Genomic DNA, 20,853 nt, shown 5'->3' on the forward strand with positions numbered 1-20,853 from the left:
GGAGTTTTGATTTTACTTAACAGGCAACTACAAGTTTTTCTGAAGGTTTTTGAGTAGAAATGTGTTTCAGGGATCATGGTCTTTTAGAGGTTGAAGGGAACCTAAAGTCATGTAGTTTGGTGTTTCTCAAACTTAGTGGCATCAGAATCAGTGGGGGTAGGGGTGGTGGCTCGTGTTTGATAAAATTCAGACTCCCAGGCCCTGTTCCTAGAAGTGCTCATTCAGAAGCTCTGGGTGGGGCTGGGAATCTGCAGTTTAACAAAGGCACTGGTGGTGCTGGTGTTAAGACCCTCACTGGAGGGAGTTCCCATCATGGCTCAGCAGTAACGAATCTGACTAGTATCTGTGAGGACCCCGGTTCAATCCCTGGTCTCGCTCAGCAGATTAAGGATCAGGCGTTGCTGTGAGCTGTGGTGTAGGTCACAGATGCAGCTTGGATCCAGCGTTGCTATGGATCCAGCTGCCTGCCTGCCTACACCACAGCCACAGCTCTGATTCCACCCCTAGCCTTGGGGAGCAGGGAACAGGGGGTGGACCCCACATTAGAGGCCACTGATGGCCTCCTGGGAGACCCTGTCCAAGGGGTCCAAGCAGGGAAGCCCCTGATGAACGCATAGAGAACCACTGAGAAAAAAGAGCCCTAAAACATGTTCAGGCCCAGAAAGCCAGAAACTGACTTCTGACAGTACCAGTCCAGTCCAGTCCAGTCAGAAGTTCCCATCCCCCTTTCTCTTGCCCTCCCTTACTCCAACCTTGGACGGCCTTGGAACTCTGAAGGGAGGAAGACCAAGATCAAAATGAGAAATGGATCACACCCCTCTATTGGGACAGCAGGGTAAATATTTAACCTGTGTTGCTAAATAGCATACTATTTTTTTTTTTTAGGGTCACACCCATGCCATATGGAAATACCCAGACTAGAGGTCAAATCAGAGCCACAGCTACCAGCCTAGGCCACAGCCACATCAATGCCAGATCTGAGCCAGAGTCTGCAACCTACACCACCGCTCACCGCAATGTGGGATCCTTAACCCACGGAGTGAGGCCAGGGATCAAACCTGCATCCTCTGAGTCACAATGAGAACTCCCAGAACACTTTTTTTTTTTTTTTTAACTGCAAAAAAGCCGTGCCTTGGAGTATCTGCCTATTTCTGGGGTGTAAATACTCTCCCAGCAAGGCCATCTCAGGCTACCAATGTGATGTCACCCAATATAGGGTTAGAAAGAGAAGCCTGCAGTTAGACAATGTGATCTGGTGGGAGCCCGATTCAGCTCACCGCTGTTCATAGCCTGAAGTGATACCCAAGATGGAGCAGTGGGGGAGAACCATCTGGAATGAAGATGGAATTGCTGAAAAGTGCATTGTCCTGGACTGTGCTTTATTATTTAAGGTGACCATAGGGTTTTCTGTTCCTGCTCAAATTCTCATCCATGCCAAGGAAAAAGAGGAACACATTTCGGTTTGGGAGACGAAAGAAAAGTTGCATTTTGGTTATATCCCAAGGATGGTGCCTGTCCAATGTATGGGTTACACCGGGAACTTTTGTCTTTAAAACTGGTAAGATACATTTTAAAAAGAATTACCAAGTGGAAATACAGAACTGAAAGGTATAGGTGAAATCTCGGCCCCCAGACCGAGAACCGCAGTCGTAGGATGTCCTCCAGAGAAAGGCAGCTGGCTCACTGATTAAAAAACAAACAAGTGAAACTGTTCAAAAATGCAAAGATAGTACAGGAAGTACCCGCCCAAACTCGAGTAAGACCTACCTCATACTATGAAGATTAAATGAGCAAACGAATGTGAACGTGTCTCATACACACAGTAGGTTTGCAGCCAGCAAGTTGTGGTCTTCCTCCAGAGCTTCGCGAAGTTTCAATGGTGTTGGCCTCTCCCTTAGGGGAGCTTGATTTGTGTGAATACATGTCGAAGTCGTTTCTATTTCAGGGCTTTTTCCACCCCTGCTCTCCTGTTGCCGAATGTCACACGGAGGCCTTAAGAGAACCTCAGTCAGGGGCAGATCGAGAACTTTCGAAGACCCTTGGGCAGGTGGGGCCAGAGGGGGGAGTAAAGGAGAACCAGAACCAGCTTTTAACCAGGCTCCAAAGGGTCCAGCTCAAGTGAAAACAACTTCTGTGTGGTTTAAGCCACCACGAGGACACCGGGACCAGAGCTCTCCCACGCGGGCTGGCCCAACAACTGGTTCTTTGCGCTTCCTAATCCCCGCAGCCGCCTCTAAGGCAGAAGCTGCGCCGGAGGGATGCTGCTTCCGGCCGCGGCCGGGCTGGGGAACCGCGGGGAACCTTCCATCAGTCATGCCTGCTGGCAGGGAGGGACATGCTCCAGTTCTTAAATCTACCTTCACAAACCACCTTCGTCTACTTTCAGGGACACAAAGCCCGCCTTTTGCCGTTGAGTCAACAGAACCTGGAAAGTTCCAGGCTTCCAGGCAGCCCTCGCTCCGGTTTCTTGAGGGCAAAGAGACACTCTCTGGGGACGGGATGGGGCCGGCATAGCGCGGCGAAGAGAGACAGACGCCCGGGCGCTGAGGACACCCAGGCTTTGAGGCCCAGTGGTCGGGGGCGCACAGCCGGCGCGTGGCCGGGCGCGCGGGTCTGCCCGAGGGCACAGAGGCGAGCCTGCTGCCCTCGGAGCCGCGGCCGGGAGGCTGGTCAGCGGCCGCCAGAGACCGGGCGCCCAGCCCACTGCGGTCTCTTTTCACGGCTCCACACGGCACTTGTTTCTTATTAATGAGTCTACATTCCAAACCCCCGTCCTTCGGTGCTCTGCCGGATTTCTTGTGAGGAATTGTGAATAATGACTCATCAGCCTACAGTCTACACCGGTGTATACGCGGTGTCTAGAATGAGGAGCCTGGAAGAGACCTGAAAAGACGCCAACGTGAGGAGAAAAAGAGATTCGACTCTTCACCTCAAGGCTCCACAGGATAACGCGGACCCGAGGCGTTCCCGCATGCGCAGAAGCGGGTCTGACACAGAGGGCTGGGCGGGGCAAGAGGCAATCAGGCGGAAGACTCAATCTGTCTAGATTGGCAGGCGTGTTCGTCGTCTCCCACATGGTCTAGCGGTTAGGATTCCTGGTTTTCACCCAGGCGGCCCGGGTTCGACTCCCGGTGTGGGAACGCCAGTACTTCCTTTTTGAAAAGTAACCAACAGCAACCCAACTCAAGTTCCTCTTAACTAGGGAAAGATTAGTCTTTTCGGTAAACGGTATAACCTCATTTTAGGGCAGCCAGGAGAGACTGAGGCTGAAGACTCAGGCTGTTCCCTGGATCCGGCATGGGCACACAGCCCACACAAACCCAGTCCGGTCCTGGAGCCGGAGAGGAGGAAGTTAACTTGGACTTGGACCGTGCCAGATTAGCTTTTGAAATGTTGCTTACATCTCAGGAGCCTTGAGCCAGCCATCCTGTGCTAAGATAAATGTTTCAGCTGATTTTTCTGCGTAATTTCTCTTTGTACTATGAATAGGAGCCAAACGACCAAAAAGTGCTCTTCTTTGAAAGAAAAAAGAAAAGACACATTGTAGGACATTGCAGGGCTTTTAAACTGCCGAAAGCCATCCGTTCCTTCGAGAACGACAGCAAGGTTTTTCTGAAAAGAAGTATTATTGAGGGCAAAGGAGGTCAGTGTACAATCTATTGGGTTTCACTAAACCAGTTATTGGGGGGGGCAGGGGGCAGGGAGGAAGAAAAGAAAATTAGGTTATTACAAATATTGAAGAGCGAGGCAATGGCAAAAAAACCACTTTCTTCTCACGCCCTAACATATTTATTTGACACATTCTGTTTTAAAAACGTCAAGAATTCATGATATGCTCAATAAGATCTCTAGAATTAGAAATCTTAGTACTGATGTGTGACCAGTTTCCAACTGTTTCCCAAATAAGTGCATCTTTTGCTGGCATAGTTTATCTCTCTTACCTCTCCAAACATTTGCCATTAGGGAAAACCTCCAGGCATTTAGAAGCCGCACTCTTTCCCATTGGTGTTGAACTGTTTGAAACTCCCCCAGTTTGTTCCCAGACTGCCATTAACACTGAGGAATGACTGTGAAAAAGACTTGGCATCCAAAGGACTTTGAAATTTCCTCTCTTTTTAAAGTCCTTCGGGATTTTAAGGGACAGAAAAATGTCATCCTTCATGAGAAAAATGCTAAGCTAAATAGATGCTTATTCAGAATTCCTAATACAGAGCTTGGAGCAGAAACTGATCATCAGCAGGTACTCTGCATTTATTGAATTGAGTGGGACAGGATTGATAGGAAAATTAAAAGCCTAATCACAATAATACTACTTATTGAGCACATGCTATGAACTAGGCTAAATGTTTTACATACCTTTTTAAATTCGATCTTTATTTTGTTATTAGATAATATTATTATGCCTCTATCAGCCAGGAGCCCAGTAGGAAACTGATGACATTCTTAGCAGAGTTTAATAACAGGACTATTTATGATTTAACCACAAAAAATTATGCAGTCCTCAGGGCTCCCGGGACTAAAATGAGGAAAGAGGAGTTCCCTGGTGGCCTACCTGTTAAAAATCTGATGTTGTCATTGCTCTGGCACTGGTTCTATCCCTGGCCCAGGAACTTCTGCACGTGGATGGGCAAGGCCAAAACAACAACAACAAAAATCCCCAAACTAAAATAAAATGAGCAAGGAGAGGAAGGGTAGTTGATGGACAAGGCTGCCACTTAGGAGCTATGTTTTTTGTTTGTTGTTTTAAAACTTTCTTTCATATGGCAAGTGAGTTCCATTCACGTGAAGGTTGTTAAATAAACTCATCCTATGTACTGTTCATTTCCATAAAATAGATTTGTGGCCTCACAAAATTTGACAAAAGTTTCTTTTGGATGCAAATGATACTTAAGAGCCCCAGAGCATGGTAGATACTTCTACAGACACGTACTTAATAAAAGGAAGAGCTTAACTTTGTGGGGAGGTGGTTGCTTGCATTATATTTGTCATTTTTACTGCCTCGTATTTTACAAAACGTTTTTCCATAATTTTTATTAATCATCTTTATAATCAGTCTAGAGTCATACACTGAACTGCAAATGCCCTTTGCAGCCATTTAATGGAACCCCTCATTTTACTCATGAAGCATTGGTTCTGGATTTTATGCCTCTGATTCCCTAGTATTGGCCTTTAGATTGTATCCCCTCCCTACCCTTTTTATTTTTATTTTATTTTTTTGTCTTTTTTTAGAGCCTATGGGGCGTATGGAAATTCCCAGGCTAGGGGTCGAAGCAGAGCTGCAGCTGCCTGCCTACACCATAGGTGCAGGAGCGATAGATCTGTTCCAAGAACACATCTGTAATCAACGCCACCCTGGATCCTTAATCTCCTGAGCAGGACCAGGAATTGAACCCACATCCTCATGGATACTAGTCTGGTTCTTCACCCACTGAGCCACAATGGGAACTCCCCCACATTGAATCTTTCATGGTATCCTGGCCTGATACCACTCCCTCTTAAACTACTGGGTGCAGAGAAGATGAATTTTAAAAATTCTATGGTATCTCGCTTTTGGTCAGTGGTTAAGGCATAGCTGCATTAACATAGTTGTAACAATTTTTGTTTGAAATTTTGAGTTATTAAAATTTTTTTATTCACCATATTATCATTTCTAGAAAGTGATGATTGTTATTTGGAGTATTTGAACTAGGCATATGTTCTCAATATGCTTCCATTTTTGCATACGGTCATGAACTCTGAGAGGGTCTGCATAGAGATTGTTTTAAGCGCGCCCATGTGGGTATATAGAGTCACATAGATTTGTATGTATGTTCCCTCAGAGATATGCTGCATACAAAAAAATTCCTAAATATGGAGTTCCCATTGTGGCTCAGTGGAAACGAATCTGACTAGTATCCATGAGGACGCATGTTCGATCCCTGGCCCCACTCAATGGGTTAAGGATCCAGCGTTGCCATGAGCTGTGGTGCAGGGTGCAGAAGTAGCCTGGATCTGACGTTGCTGTGGCTGTGGTGTAGGCCACCAGCTACAGCTCTGATTTGACCCCCAGCCTGGGAACCTCCATGTGCCTCTGGTGCAGCCCTAGAGAGACTAATAATAATAATAATAGGGAGTTTCTGCTGTGGCACAGTGGTTAACGAATCCGACTAGGAACCATGAGGTTTTGGGTTCGATCCCTGGCCTTGCTCAGTGGGTTAAGGCTCTGGAGTTGCTGTGAGCTGTGGTGTAGGTCGCAGATTCGGCTCGGATCCCTAGTTGCTATGGCTCTGGCGTAGGTGGGTGGCTCCAATTCGACCCCTAGCCTGGGAACCTCCATATGCCGTGGGAAGCAGCCCTAGAAAAGGCAAAAAGTGGCCAAAAAAAAATAATAATAATAATTTCCTAAATAATCAGAACATTAACACTTCATATTAATACAGGAGAGGGAAAGCAAATATGAACTTTAACTCCCCCACATTGTAAAGCTGAACAACTTGGAAAAACACTGACTATGTGGAAAATCACTGGAACAAATAATCAAAAAATCAATTTGCAAACACCTAGAAGACCACAGGGTACTGGGTAGTCACCCCACATAGCTTTGTGGGAAACAAGCCTATCCAATGAATCTAATTTCCTTTTGTCACAGAGTGACAGGCATGGTGGATGCGGGGGAACATTCAAGATAATCTATCCTGATTTAAGAAACCTTGGGATTTTGTACTTTGCTGAGTACTCATGAAGAAAATATAAGTGAGACTATTGCTGTCTGGCAAAACACATCCAAACCGAAGTTCAAGGCTCAGCTTCACCCGAATAGGCAACTTACTCTCATTCTACACAGAAATGACCTTGTTCTGCTTCCCAAGTCTCTTCTGCCTGGATTCCATTTTTTTTTTTTTTTAAGTATTATTCGGATGCTCTCTATGAAGTGCTTCATCTCTCAGACCCTCAGTTTCCTTGACTCTAATTAAAAGGAGGGTAATAATTGGCTCTACCTCATAAGGTTGTGAAGATTAGATAAGGAAATACGAATAAAGTACATTTTCCTTGCTCCTGTGCTGGAGTAGATGGTTTTGTTCCCTGGACTCTTTTTTTTTTTTTTTTTTTTTGTCTTTTGGCCATTTCTAGGGCCGCTCCCGAGGCATATGGAGGTTCCCAGACTAAGGGTCGAATCCAAGCTGAAGCCACCGGCCTACGCCAGAGCCCTTAACCCAACCCACTTAGCAAGGCCAGGGTTCAAACCCAAAACCTCACGGTTCCTAGTCGGATTCCTTAACCTCTGAGCCACAACGGGAACTCCTCCCTGGACTCTACTGCATTCACCAAACCAGTGTGGTGTGTGGTTTCAACCAGTGTGGTGTATGGTTTCTCTGACCCCCACCTCAACTGTCTTTTCTAACTCCCATCCTGCTGCCTGTCACAGCACTTGCTGCTCCTCTGCACCTTTAACTTTGGCCTGCCACGTGCTCCCAACCCACCTATTTTTTTTTTTTTTTGTCTTTTTGCCTTTTCTAGGGCCGCTTCTGCAGCATATGGAGGTTCCCAGACAGGTCGAATTGGAGCTGTAGCCACCGGCCTACACCATGAGCCACAGCAGCATGGAAGCCGAGTTGCGTCTGCAGCCTACACCACAGCTCACGGCAACGCCGGATCCTTAAGTAAGGCCAGGGATCAGAACCCTCAACCTTATGGTTCGTAGTCGGATTCGTTAACCACTGAGCCACGACGGGAACTCCCCCACCCCACCTTTGCAACCTAATTTCTGCTGGTTCCCTCCAGGTACCCCCAGATTCCAGTTAATTCCTCACTGAGTCCTGTGTGGCCTTTGCTCAGTTTTTCCTCTACTGAAATGCTCTTGTGCCCTTTTTCTAAATATCTGCCTGTTAGCCATCCTTGAAGGCTTAAGTCAAATCTCCTGGCCTTCACAGAGCACCCCTTACCTCTCTCTCTCTCTCTTTCTCTCTCTCTCTTTTTTTGCTTTTTAGAGCCACACCTGCAGCGTATAGAAGTTCCAGGGCTAGGGGGTCGAATCAGAGCTGCAGCTGCTGTCCTACACCACAGTCACAGCAGCTCGGGATCCGAGCCATGTCTGCAACCTACATTACAGCTCATGGCAATGCCTGGATCCTTAACCTATGGATCGAGGCCAGGGATTGAACCTGCATCCTTGTGGATACTAGTCGGATTCGTTCCCACTGCGCCACCATGGGAACTTCCCCCCTTACCTCTCTTGCAGGGAGAGACTCCGCATGGGAATCTCTTTTGATTTTCCTTAGCCTCTTGGGCACCTCTCTTCTGATACAGTTTCCTCTCTAACTTCAGGTCTTAGCTGAGATGTCATTTCCTCCAGAAGTCTCTCCTGCCTCAATGACAGTGGGGGGAATGCTTGACTCTGCACGTCTCCCTCTCGTCGCATTTTCCACACTTGCCCAGGCCCCTCCAGGGCACGTGCTCCAAGGCCAGCACCCTGCACACAGTAAAGACTTAATAGACATGTGCTGAGGGAATGTGCGAGCTGGACAAGGACTGTTTTGTCTCCAGGAACTTCTTAGGTTCCAGGTTACAGAAAGCCACTGGAACTAGTTCAGGCCCAGGAGAGAATGACTGGCTTATATAACCAAACTGTGGATAGTGAAGTGGTGTGGCTGGCCTCGGGGACAGCCAGAACCCGTGTTCCCTCTCTCTGTCTCTTTATGTGTCAAATTTATTCTCACCTATTATGGATCGACAATGGACCGCCAGCTCCATCCTCACTCCCAACCAAGAAGGAAGGTCTTTCTTTTCTTGGGTTTCTGTTGGAAAGTGCTGGGGAGGAATGTGCCCATCTCCGGGCCCTGGGCCCTCCCCATGGTAGATGCATGTGGGGTATTATGCTTGGCAACTCTTCTTGGAACCACATGGTGGAGAGGAAGGCAGACCAGGGATTAAAATTAAACCAGAGGAATTAAATAGCGGTGATGGTTGCACAACTTTGTGGACATACAAAAGCCTCCGAATGTAAAAGTCTGGAGGATTTTATGGTATTTGAGTTATAGCTCAATTTTCTTTAAAAAAAGAATAAAATTAAGCCAGATACAATCTTGCTGGCAAAATAAGCATTTTTGTATTCATTTTATTTGAGCTACTTATTTATTCAGCAAACATTTATAGGCACCTATTATTCCTAGAACCCATCTAGATTTTCATTTTAGTTGGGGAAACTTACACACACACAAAAGCATATGAATAAGGTCAGAACTATAGGTTTCTTCTTTTTTTTTTTTTTTGGTCTTTTTAGGGCCTCACCCACAGCAAATGGAGGTTCCCAGGCTAGGGGTCAAATCTGAGCTACTGCTGCCGGCCTATACCATAGCCACAGAAACGTGGGATCTGAGCCACATCTGTGACCTACACCACAGCTCACGGCAATGCCAGATCCGTAACCCACTGAGCGAGGCCAGGGATCAAACCTGTGTGCTCATGGATACTGGTTGGGTTGGTTAATCACTGAGCCACGACAGGAACTCTTGCATCTCATTTTAAATGTGATGGGAAATCTCTGGAAGTTTAAGCACAGAGCGGGTTTCACCCCTAGGATGAAACTCCCTGGATTTGAGGGGCTTTGGGTTTTTTGTTTGTTTCTTTTTCTTTTTGGATATGCCCACAGCATGCAGATGTCCCTGGGCCAGGGATCGAACCCAGGCTACAGCAGTGACAACCCAGATCCTTAAACCACTGAGCCACAAGGAAATTCCTGAGGGGCTTGAGAGTCTTCCGGCCAGGTTGTCGGTTTGAGTCAGCACCACCCACACTTTTACAGGAAGAGGAGAATGTTTTAACGAGTCTTTGAGATGGCTTCCACAACCTCATTTTCGGAATTGGACAACTTTGTCATAAAATACAGTTTCCTTGTAAACTAACTTACATCACATCATACTTTGCATTCAGCCTCTTTGCCTGGCATAAGCCAAACTGCAAAGCTTGGAGGCATGGTCCCTAAGACTTCCCTCACTTTGGACACTGTCTGCAAGTTCAGGGGTGGTGGCAGGGGGCTGGGGTGGGGGGGCTTGTCAAAACCACTCTCAGGCTTGATGCTGTGCTGGAAGTAGCCACAGAACTCACTGAAAGCTGGAGCTCTCCCAGGTAGGGTTTGTTATAGGAAAAGGATACAGACCGAAATCAGCCAAAGGAAGAGACACACGGTAGAGTCAGGGACGGTTCCAAGTGCCAGCTTTCTGTTGTCCTCTCTCCCCATGGAGTCAGGATTCATGAACCCCCCACCTCGCCCCGCCATATGGATTGTGTGACAGTATGCATGGAATATTGCCAACCAGGGACGCTCAACTGAGTTTTTATCAGGGCGTCATTATGTAGGCATGATTGATTGACTGGGGGGATCACCCTTGTGGTTGAACCCATTCTCTAGGCTGCCTGATAATATGTGACCCAGCGGCCCTGTCTGAAGTCACATGGTTGGTCTTTGTGGCTTGGCCAGCTCCCACCTAAAGTTATCAGCTATGGCCAGCCCTTGCCCTAAACAAAGATACTCCTATCAGGTATGACATAGATTACTTCCCAGAAGCCAAGGGTAAAGGCCAGACCTCTCTTTGGGTGAGGCCAAATGCTTTTCTTTCTTTTTTTTTAATTTTTTTTTTTTAATTCAAGGAATGTTATTGTATTTACAGTTGGGCAACCATCATCACAACCTAATTTTAGAACATTTTCATCTCCAACCCCTAGTCCACCCCCACCCCAACCTGTCTCATTTAGTAACCACACGTTTTTGCAAGTCTGCGAGTCTGTTTTTGTTCTGCAAAAAAGTTCATTGTATCCTTTTTTTAGGCTCCAGATATACTTGATAGCATTTGATGTTTGTGTCTCCCTGATTAACTTCACCTCGAATGATAATTTCTGGGTCCATCCATGTTGCTTCAAAGGCCATTATTTCATTCCTTTTTATGGCTGAGTAATATTCCATTGCGTATGTGTGCCACATTTTCTTTATCCACCTCTCTGTCAATGGATATTTAGGTTGCTTCCATGTCAAGTCCAATTTTTCTTTTTCTTTTTTTTGTCTTTTTAGGGCTGCACCCACAGCATATGGAGGTTCCCAGGCTAAGGGTCAAATTGGAGCTATAGCAACCTCAGATCTAAGCCGTATCTTCAATCTACACCACAGCTCACGGCAATGCCGGATCCTTAACCCACTGAGTGAAGTCAGGGATCAAACCTGTGTCCTTGTGGATGCTAGTCAGATTCGTTTCCCCTGAGCCATAACGGGAACTCCTCAAGGCCAAATTCTTCACTATGAATTTTTATTTTTCTGGTTTTCTTCTCAGGGGAAATGGAGGAGACAGGATCTGTTATGGCCACAGACTATTTGCCAAAACATAGGTCAGTGCCCAGGCCAGCAGCTCATGATGGCTCTGACTTCTCTCCCATCATTTTTGCCCCAGACTTCCTAAGGGAGCTTCCAAAAATTGGGGTGAGGTGGGGTTGCAGATTTGCTCTGAAGCGCACACTCTGGCTGGCCCCTCGCATCGCACTCCGATCTTAAAATGAAAACTGTGGCCCTTTGGGGGAGTGTCTGATGCTGGGCACTTTTATTTCATCAGAACCGCTGTGAGTTTGAGGGTCTCACCTGCATGAGGAGTTCCACTGTCGGCTCAAGAGCAAAATTGCTAAGTCGCGTGCAGAAAACAGAGGCCTGTCAGGAGTTTGGCTGCATCTTGCAGCGTCTGACAATGGCCTTGGGGAGTTCACCCTATTATTATCAGGGAACCCCATCCCCCACCTTCAGTGGGTTTTGGCCATGTTGGCCCCACACCTGCAACTGTCTGATTGCCTTGCCTTCGACCCTGACTCTCTCATTGTGTATAAATTTAGCAAGTCTACTTGCCAAAGGCAGGGAGCCCCCCCCTACTTATTTCCTGCCCCCACCCCGGGTGCCTCAGTTCAGGGCTGTTTTTCCATCCTAAACTCTGTTGTACGAGGCGGATTGGGTGGAGGGGAGGGGAAGTGGAAGGCAGGCGATTTTGCAGCATCAAATGTGTTCGTGGAGTCTGAGGTGGGAACAGCAAACCTGCCAGTTATCAGAAGCTGGAGTAATTTTCCATCACCCGCGCTCGTTAATGTCCTGATTGGGGTTAATGGATTCAAGGGGAGGCGGGGAGAGCGGGTGCACTGAGGGGAGTGAGGGAGGAATAATCAGAATTTGGCAACAGCTCAGCGGTGGGGTGTGGAGGGAAGGGATGATGTGCTGACAAGCCCAAGATGATAAGCATCCCCAGAGAGACAGAGAAGTGGGGCAGAGAGAATGAGTTTCGTCTCCTTTGACAAATCGGAGGCACTGCCGGGACGCCTAAATGGAGCAGCCTAAGAGCGCAGGCAGTCCAGGCTGGAGCACCTGTGAAAGCAGACACTTCCGGGGGCAGTTGTCATTTTCAGGCAGATAGGTGGCTTTGTGGCCAAAATTTCTGCCTCTGTACACCGATGCCAAAGAGAAACTTGGAGATAGAGTTGGACGAAATAGAAACAGTAGCTTTCTTTGTTGGGCAAAGAGGGGAACACAGCAGGCTAGTAAGGATCTAGAGCTGTGCCCCCCGCCCCTCAGAGGGGTCGTGAGGTGTCTTGCAGTGTTTGAGGAGCAGGGCGTGATCGGCTCATAGACCTTTTCCTGATTGGTGGGTGGTGAGATCATGGGAAGTCAGCATCATCAACCTTCTGGTTCCAACTGGTCTGGGGTCTACGTGCTTGTAAGCAGCATACAGTTCATTTTGCTACCCAGTGGGGGCTTCAGAACCTGCAAAAGAGGTCCAAGGATATGACTCACAATATTATCTAGTCTTTGAGGAAGAACTAACTAAAGGTCCTTGACTTTGTTGAATGGTGAAACGATTCTGTCTTGCTTGACTGTTGTCCTTTCTCTCTGCATTTTCTCCCTTCTCTGATTAAATTGGTCCTTTGACTAAAGTTTTTCTATAGATAATGGAATTCCCGTCGTGGCTCAGTGGTTAGCGAATCCAACTAGGAACCATGAGGTTGCAGGTTCGGTCCCTACCTTTGCTCAGTGGCTTAAGGATCCGGCATTGCCGTGAGCTGTGGTGTAGGTTGCAGATGCGGCTCGGATCCCGCATTTGCTGTGGCTGTGGTGTAGGCCGGCCGGCGGCTACAGCTCTGTTTCGACCCCTAGCCTGGGAACCTCCATATGCTGCGGGAGCGGCCCTAGAAAAGGCAAAAAGAGAAAACAAACAAACAAAATAAATAAATAAAGTTTTCCTATAGATAAAAAGGCAGGTGGAGAACATGAGTGGGGTCCACTCTGGGAAGGCCTCACAGGGTCCTCCTGCTTGGTTACAGCTTCAGAGTTTTCTAATTGAACAGGGCCTGGCTGTTGCAAGCAGTAGGGTGGTGGAGGGAGAGTCTGGGCTTGGAAGATGGGAGAGATTCTGTGACATATCTGGCCTGCAGTGACAGACACAAACTTTAGTATGTAAATCTCAGGAGCACCAAATGAGCGTTGCACAGCTCCGAGGGCTTCCTATCCCACGGCAGTCATCAGAGATTTGCTATTTATTCTGATCATTTTCTGGCAGATGGCACTAAAGTGCCTTGAGGAAGGCGTGACTTTGAGCAAAGGTACTATATAAGCTTGCAGAGGCTCTGGGGTGCTTGTTAGGCTATTTTTAAAAAAATAAGTCTTGGTTAATAAAGCCTGCGCAATTTCTAGTCCCTTCTGATCTTGTTACATTATGTGAAGCGTCAGTCTGAAGACCCTGAGCTACTAATTATTTTATAAACAGGGCACTTTAATGGTGGCACCTTGTTTCTTGCATATGCTTCGTGTGTGATTTTGAAACATGCTGAAAAGCTGAGTTGGTACAAATTTCACGGAAGACGGTTTCGCATGTAACATGTATCAAGAGCCATGAACATGTTTCTTCCTTTAATCTGGTGATTATACTTTTAGAAATCTACACAAGGGAAAAATCAGAGAAGAGCAAAGACATAGCCAGATGAACAAGGATGATTTTTCCTTACAGCATCATCTATCATTAAAAAAAAAAAAAAACTTAAAAAAATACTTGAAGTGATGAAGAAGATCCTATGATAGGAGAATGAATGAACAAATGGTACATCCATATGGTGGAATACTGTACAGCTGATTATTTACATCCGAGATTATCTAATGACAGAGAAAAAAGCAGAATCCCAAACTCGGAGGACAGTTTGAGTCCAACTTTGTATAGAGGGAAATACATGTATACCTAAAAACTGAAAGAAAATATACCCAAAAGCCAGTAAGTTAACAGTGGCTTATTTCTGGGTGGTAGCATCACATTTATTTATTTTTCCTTGTCCTTATTTTTTCTTTTTCTTTTCTTTTTTTCTTTTTAGGCCTGCAGGTGTGGCATATGGAAGTTCCCAGGCTAGGGTTCAAATTGGAGCTATAGACACCGGCCTACACGACAGCCACAGCAACGCAGGATCTGAGTTGCATCACGACCTACATCACAGCTCACAGCAACGCTGGATCCTTAACACATTGAGCAAGGCCAGGGATTGAACCCATGGCCTCCTGTATAGTAGTTGGGTTCATTACTGCTGAGCCACGATGGGAACTCCCTGTACTTATTTCAATTTTCCAAATTATTTTTGAAATGAGCGTATAATTGCTCTCACAGTCAAGAACTTTTCCCCCATAGTAAATCCACATAGCTTGGAACTCCGTGTTGAGTGCCACGAGATGGCACGTAGCATGCTCTCATCTACCCCCAGCACAAGATCAGAGCCATCCAACCTTTTGTGGGCCACTATTTTGCATTCTCGTCCTCTGGATGTGGGTTCTAAGTTGACCCCTGAAGTGGGCAGGGCTGGCACTGAAGGGACAAGTCTCCAGAACCACTAGTTTTCCCTTCATGCCCTTATCCAGGGTGATGTGGCTGGTCCACCTTCTCTCTCTCTTTTTTTTTTTTGTCTTTTTGCTATTTCTTGGGCCGCTCCCTCGGCATATGGAGGTTCCCAGGCTAGGGGTCCAATCGGAGCTGTAGCTGCCAGCCTACGCCAGAGCCACAGCAACGCAGGATCCGAGCTGCGTCTGTGACCTACACCACAGCTCATGGCAACGCCGGATCGTTAACCCACTGAGCAAGCGCAGGGACCGAACCCGCAACCTCATGGTTCCTAGTCGGATTCGTTAAGCACTGTGCCACGACGGGAACTCCTGGTCCACCTTCTCAACAGAAAATAAAACCCGATGCCCTGGGTCTTGCACAGGAAATGCCATTTTAGCTGTAAGTGACTTTTCTTCTCTTTCTTTCCTTCTTTCTTTCTTTTTTCTTTCTCCCTTCCTTCCTCTCGTCCTCTCTCCCTCCCTTTCTTTTTTTCTTTCTGTCTTTTTTAGGGCCTCACCCATGGCATATGGAGGTTCCCAGGCTAGGGGTCCAATAGGAGCTGCAGCTGCCAGCCTACACCAGAGCTACAGCAATGCCAGATTCAAGCTGTGTCTGTGACGCACACCACAGCTCACGGCAATGCCAGATCCTTAACCCACCGAGTAAGGCCAAGGATTGAGACCACATCCTCATGGACACTAATCAGATTCGTTTCCGATGCACAATGAGGGGAATTCCCTTCCTTTCTTGCTTGCTTGGCTGCACCCACCATATGCAGAAGCTCCTGGGCCAGGGATTTGAACATTCACCACAGCAGTGACAATGCTGGATCCTTTAACCACAAGGCCACCAAGGAACTCCAGTGACATTCTTTTAGCAAACCAAGTTTGTCTGTGAACCATTCACTGAAAGCTCTTTTAAGCTCACAGTCTTAAATCCCATCAGTCTCCTCCTTTTGGTAACTTCCCTCTTGTCAGAGGGCTGCCTTTCCTTATTGCTCTTTTGGGAGTGAAAATCAAAGTAGTTTTTTCAAAAAATTATTTTCAGGTAGAGTTTTGATCTGTTGGGTGTGGAAATCCCTGGGAGGCTTATCAAAATGAAGCTCTATATCAAGAATCACAATTCTGGAGTTCCTGTCTTGGCACAGAGGAAACAAATCCGACTAGGAACCATGAGGTTGTGGGTTTGATCCCTGGCCTCACTCCATGGGTTAAGGATCTGGCATTGCTGTGAGCTGTGGCATAGGTTGCAGATGCGGCTTGGATCTGGCGTTGCTGTGGCTGTGGTGGAAGCTGGCAGCCGCAACTCTGTTTCGACCCCTAGCCTGGGAACGTCCATGTGCTGCAGAGACGGTCATAAACAATTAAAAAAAAAAAAATAGAAAGTGAAAAGAAATTGAGAACAAGAAGCGTTAGGAGCCTAAGGACTAGGTACGTTCATACCGTGATGCTGACTGCCATCCCCAAGTCTGGATAGTAAAGGTCAAGTTAGATGCTGGTGAGTGGAGGGTAACTGGCTGGAAGTAAGGGGCAGTGGGGATGTGGAGAGACTAGAAGAAACAACCCAGGAGAGGAAGCTACAGGTGTATTTTTGTGAATATTTTGTGGTGGGCGGGGGCAGGGGGGTGAGAGATGGAAAGAGGCGGTAACCCTAGAGTAGGTTGTGCTGGGTTTTCTATGTTGTTTTGTTTTGGTTGCGTGGTATGGTTTTAGATGACTAGGTGTAGATGCGTGTCCTGGCACTGCTGTTGAATTCCAGTGTAGACACCCAAAGTTTCCTCCCCACCAACAGCTTGCTTGTTCCACCGGGGCTGAGTTAGGTCAAACAAGTTCAACAATTCCTGGAGATGTTCTGATGGATCAAGTGTGCCGCCGATGTAAGATTCTTTTTTTAAGCTGCTGTCATGGATTCATTCTCCAGCTTCTGCTTGGGCCACAAGCCCTTGGGCAATAAAATGATCTCAGGGACCAGGGGCAGGGTCCATGGGGCAAGGTGACGTTACTGGTTTGGTTCGCCCTGGATGCTGGGGCCAGACCCAACTTTTTCTGGTGAGATTCCCAACTGGCCAAAAAAAATTTTTTAAAGCCAGCCGTTCTGGTCAAAGAACCTTGGCTGCGTCCATGAGCTTCTCTGAGCACAAAAGCTGGTTCCATGCGGTAAGCGGTTGCCCAGCACACGGCCCTTTCAAAATCCTTTCCACATTGCCTCGTAACCAGGGCTCAGGCTCCTTTCCTGGCAAGGACGCTGTGGACAATGATCTGTGCATAGAGAGCTGGCTCCATTCCCTGGCAATTCCATGCTGCTCTCGCTGGCTCGGTGGCGGTAAAAATGGAGCCGCCTAAACATCTCCTGAGTATGGGATCTAAAACAAAGAGCACCTGGGGCTCTGGTGACAAGAAGCAGAGTCCCACTTTCTAGCAGAGAGCTTTTACATTTAGGAGAAATCTGGCACCAAAGGTTCGCTCACAGTGATTTTGCTTCAATTTGGGGCCTGTGGAGACATTAGCGGGTCCCTGAATATTTCAAATTTTTGCTCAAAGCTTGGCCGACCATGGAAGCTTTTATCATCTGTAGTCATATGCAAACAGCTATGAGTTTTATAGAGACATAAAGCTGGGGTTGCGTGTGAATCAAATAGCTCTGGGGGCAGAGCTTCGACTTGACCTAGACCTGGAATCGATTTTCCTGCCAACGCGTGACCTTGGGGGAAAATTATATATTTTCTTCAAATCCCAGTTCTTCATCTCAAAACCAATAGAACATCCAATACCCACGTGATAAGGTCAATGGAAGCACAACTGAATAAACTAATACAAAGGTATCCCGTCAGCACTCTGAGGCCCTTCTCTCAGCCTCTCTCCTCCTCTCCATCCCCCTGCCCCTCTTTTTTCATTTTTGGCCACAAGGCTGTATATGGATCTCTCAGGCCAGGGATCAGATCCGAGCTGCCGACCTAAGGTGGCGCTTCGGCAATGTTGGAGCCTTAGCCCACTGTGCCAGGCAGGGATCGAACTTGCAACCCAGCACTCCCAAGAGGCCACGGATCCCCAGATCGTCGTTGTGCCACAGTGGGAACTCCCTTTCTGTCTCTAGAGCTGTGACTTTAAAACCGTTTTAAGGGCTGGAAGTTTTAAAAACATTCAAATAAATATGTACGCAGAACCAGAAAACAGATGCTCGCCCCCAAAACCGCAAGCTGCTACAAAGGAAGGACCTGGTTTCTCCCGTCTTTCTCTCCTTGGAAGAAGTCTCCTGTAATGTAGGTGCTGTGAGGTTGGCCTTTCTCCTTTACCGGGAGACCCTAGGGAAAGGACAGGCTCAGGATGGGATTGCTGGCCTCTGGGACCCTCGCCACCTTCCACCGCCCCTCCCCCTCCCAGCTCTAGTCCCCTGATTTCCAGGGAGGGCTCTGCTATATTTTGGGTTGACATTAATGCATTTGGGGCTGGAGTTCTTTTCATTTGGGTGTTTTCTCTGATGAATTAACTTTCTGGAAGGAAGGCAGCGCTAGCCGCTTGGGGGCTTTTACTGAAGCTAGAGTGACTTGATTGGTTCGGCCACGTCTTGAGAGGGAGGTGAGCCCCTGTTTTGGGCCCGATTATCAGAAAGCCAGGAGGTGCTTGGTGTGCTCAACTTTTGACTTGGATTTGTGTGGTCAGCAGGTTTGTATTGGCACCTGGAAAAGAGGATGGAATTGGGCCCCTACCTCGCCACCCCACAGCCGCGGGCTTCCACCTGATGTGCCCCCACCCACCCCGCGTGACTCGCCCAGTCCCGGCCTCCTTCTCCCATTGGCTCCCAATTTCCTTTCCTGCAGGACCATCCTGAGCCTTGAGAGAAGCATCCCGTTCCTCCCTCCCAGGATGGAGGAACATGCAAAGGTTGGGAGAAGGGCTTCTCTGCCTCTCTGTGGCTCTGACTATAGGTTGCTGGGTCTGGAGGGTGAGGACAGCCTGAAGTCTGACCCTGAGCCGGGAGTGGGAAGGTACAGTGGTGCTTTCAAGATCCTAGTCAGCAGTAAACTGAGCTATTATGCTCTGGGTCTGATGTGTTCTCTGTTCTGCTGGGCGGACTGTGGTTGCCATGGATATGGCTTTGTCTTTGGAGGCCTATAACCAAGGAGGATTTAAGTAAATCCTCATGGGTCAATATTTCCACAAAAAAAGAAAGAAAGGAAGAAAGAAAAGATAAAAGAAAAAGAAAAGAAAAGAAGGAAAAAAGAAAAATAAGGGAAAACTTTCTTAAACAACTCCAAAATACAGTACAGAAATTGTCACCAAAACAACAAAACCCCTCAGGCTTGTCAGAATTGATAGAGGTGCACATTTTTAAATAAAGTACCCAGAATTAAAAAGATGAGGTTCATTTAATGGCTCTGATGGGGTGAAAATGATGGTATTTCCCAGTTGAGTGTTTTAGGCAATATAAAATTACTTTTTTTTTTCTTGCTACTGCTTATTTTTCAGAATGCTTCTTGATTTGCCATTTCTAAGATGTGTCCTATTCCAGCCTATAAATGAACCCGTGTTTCAAGCAAACAGTAGTTATTTCCATCTAACACGGGGGATTCGGTGACATTTGGTAATGACTACAGAAGATGGGTAGATTGAATTAAGAGGGCTTGGGGGGGCGGGAGAAAGAAAAGGAAAGAAAGACTGGGTCCTGTGCAGATATTCAGCATCTTTGTTTGAAAACACATGCACTCTCTCCCAGGATTCCTCGTAAGTCACTGGGGAGAAAGCTACTGTCGCCTGTTGAAGCAGAGGTCAGGGAGCTGGGGAGCAGCCCCAGCCCTGCCATGCTTTGGTTCTTTGCTCAAGAGCCCCATCCTTTTTAATGGGCTCCCTTTGTGCATGTGTCTTTGGGTTTCCAAGCACCACACTGCTTCAGCCAGGGAAGCAAGCTTTGGACCCTGGGCTGAGGACCCCCGGCCACGGCGCCCTCAGCTGGGAAAGGGCTGCTTCCATGGCAGCGTCCTTGTCGGCATCACCCAGTGGCCCCTCCCTTCACCGTAACAACCCAGGGTGTTGTCACCTCCCACTTGCTTCCCTGTTTATTGTCATTGGCACTAAGACACTTCCAATAAAGAAGTTGTGTCTGAGCTGCAATTACCCAGCAACCTCTTTCGCTGAAGTGGGGCAAAAAGGGATATTAATTTCCTCTCCGTGTGCTTGAGTTTTCATGCATTTGTACTTAAGCCCTGGATTAACTCAGTCACCTTGCTTGCCTGCAACTGCTAGTTTTCCCAGTCCTCGCCTGTGATGTCACCTGGCAACTGCTAGAACATCCTGAGTGGAGGACTAAGACACTCATGCTCTGATTCCGGGTGCATAGATGCAAAGCCCTTTCTGATGCTTAGGGGCAGAGAGGGCAGTGACGCTGCTGGATGGTTGCCACCAAGGTCAGTGGCGGCTTTCCTGGATGAGGAAGGAAAGCTCCTGCTCGAGCTGCTTCTGGAGGGTCCTGGGAGAAATGGCCTGCTTCCAGGCCAGCTTGCCCCCATCCTGCCACCAACTCCCTGGGAGTGTGCTGAGATGGTGTGCTGTGGTGGTGGGTTAGCGAACAGAAACCCAGCTTCTCAGTTTGATGAGACCAGTGTGGGGTGGGTCTGGAAGTGCTAAGCAAACTCGGGTGTGAGGAGGCGTTTCTAGATAAACAGATGCAAGGTTCTCAGGTCTACTGTGTTAGACCCTCAAGGGAATTTTTTTTCTTTTTAGGGCCACACCTGCGGCACATGGAGGTTCCCAGGATAGGGGTGGAATCGGAGCTACAGATGCCAGCCTATACCACAGCCACAGCAATGCAGGGTCTGAGCCGCATCTGCAACCTACACCACAGCTCACAGCAACACCAGATCCTTAACCCACTGAGCAAGGCCAGGGATCGAACCCACAACCTCCTGGTTCCTAGTTGGGTTCGTTAATGGCTGAGCCATGAAGGGAACTCTACCCTCATGGGAGTCTTCACTTTATGGAGTCTTCAGGCTTCCATAAAGTTC

General features: G+C 47.6%; 1 long non-coding RNA gene and 1 other non-coding gene across 3 annotated transcripts in view; one reads left to right on the top strand and one right to left on the bottom strand.

Moving 5' to 3' along the window:
• LOC102159419 (uncharacterized) overlaps window positions 1–2,952 on the bottom strand; it is a 44,057-nt gene extending 41,105 nt beyond the window's left edge. For both annotated transcript variants that reach the window (XR_014819550.1, XR_014819549.1), the window contains exon 1: window positions 1,768–2,952. This is a non-coding gene — a long non-coding RNA (uncharacterized LOC102159419). The remainder of the gene's footprint in view (window positions 1–1,767) is intronic.
• A 116-nt stretch (window positions 2,953–3,068) lies between these two features.
• On the top strand, window positions 3,069–3,140 carry TRNAE-UUC (transfer RNA glutamic acid (anticodon UUC)). The gene has a single exon. It is a non-coding gene; the product is annotated as a tRNA-Glu (tRNA).
• The last annotated feature ends 17,713 nt before the right edge of the window (window positions 3,141–20,853 follow it).

This window comes from Sus scrofa, chromosome 11 (genome assembly GCF_054392235.1).
Source record: "Sus scrofa isolate SSC_HxYL_T2T_F1_AM1 chromosome 11, Sscrofa_HxYL_maternal_Yorkshire_Landrace_v2.0, whole genome shotgun sequence".
NCBI lineage: Eukaryota > Metazoa > Chordata > Mammalia > Artiodactyla > Suidae > Sus > Sus scrofa.